Below are 592 nucleotides of genomic sequence, written 5' to 3'. Positions count from 1 at the left end.
GTCAAGCCATGTGCTGCTGCCACCACAACAGCCCCCTCCCCCCTCACTCTCACTCACACACACACACACACACACACACACAAACAAAGCCACTGTTTTTGTTTTTTTTTGTGGTGGGGGGACTGACCTACATTTGTTCCCAGACAAAAACCCAAAGGGATAAAGGAAAATAAATGCTCCCGTGTAAGCTAAAAATAAAAGTCTGGTGGGTTTTTGTTTTGATTGTTTAATACAGCAATATAGTTAACCTCACTTCCTTCTCCAATACATTAAAAGCATCTTTCAAGAAAATATTCTGAATCTGAATTCATAATACATTCATATATATATATATATACTTAAATACAAAATGAAAATATATCATTAGAGGATTTTAAAAAAAAGCAGCTTTTCTTTACAGTTAGCAATTTAACATACTTAATTCTAAATCAAAACACCAGAAAATGAGTCAATGTCCAAAGAAGCGTGAAGAAAACAAAAACTGTAAAACTGGACTGGACAGAGCATGCTCACTGGACCACTTTTAATCCAACAGTTGTCGAGTATTTGTAGCATGGAGGGAAAAGATCCTTCAAGCACCTCAAAATTACAG

The sequence above is a fragment of the Oreochromis niloticus genome, linkage group LG9, assembly GCF_001858045.2.
Source record: "Oreochromis niloticus isolate F11D_XX linkage group LG9, O_niloticus_UMD_NMBU, whole genome shotgun sequence".
Taxonomy (NCBI): Eukaryota; Metazoa; Chordata; class Actinopteri; order Cichliformes; family Cichlidae; genus Oreochromis; species Oreochromis niloticus.
The sequence above is the reverse complement of the archived record's forward strand: the minus strand, read 5'-3'. Positions refer to the sequence as shown.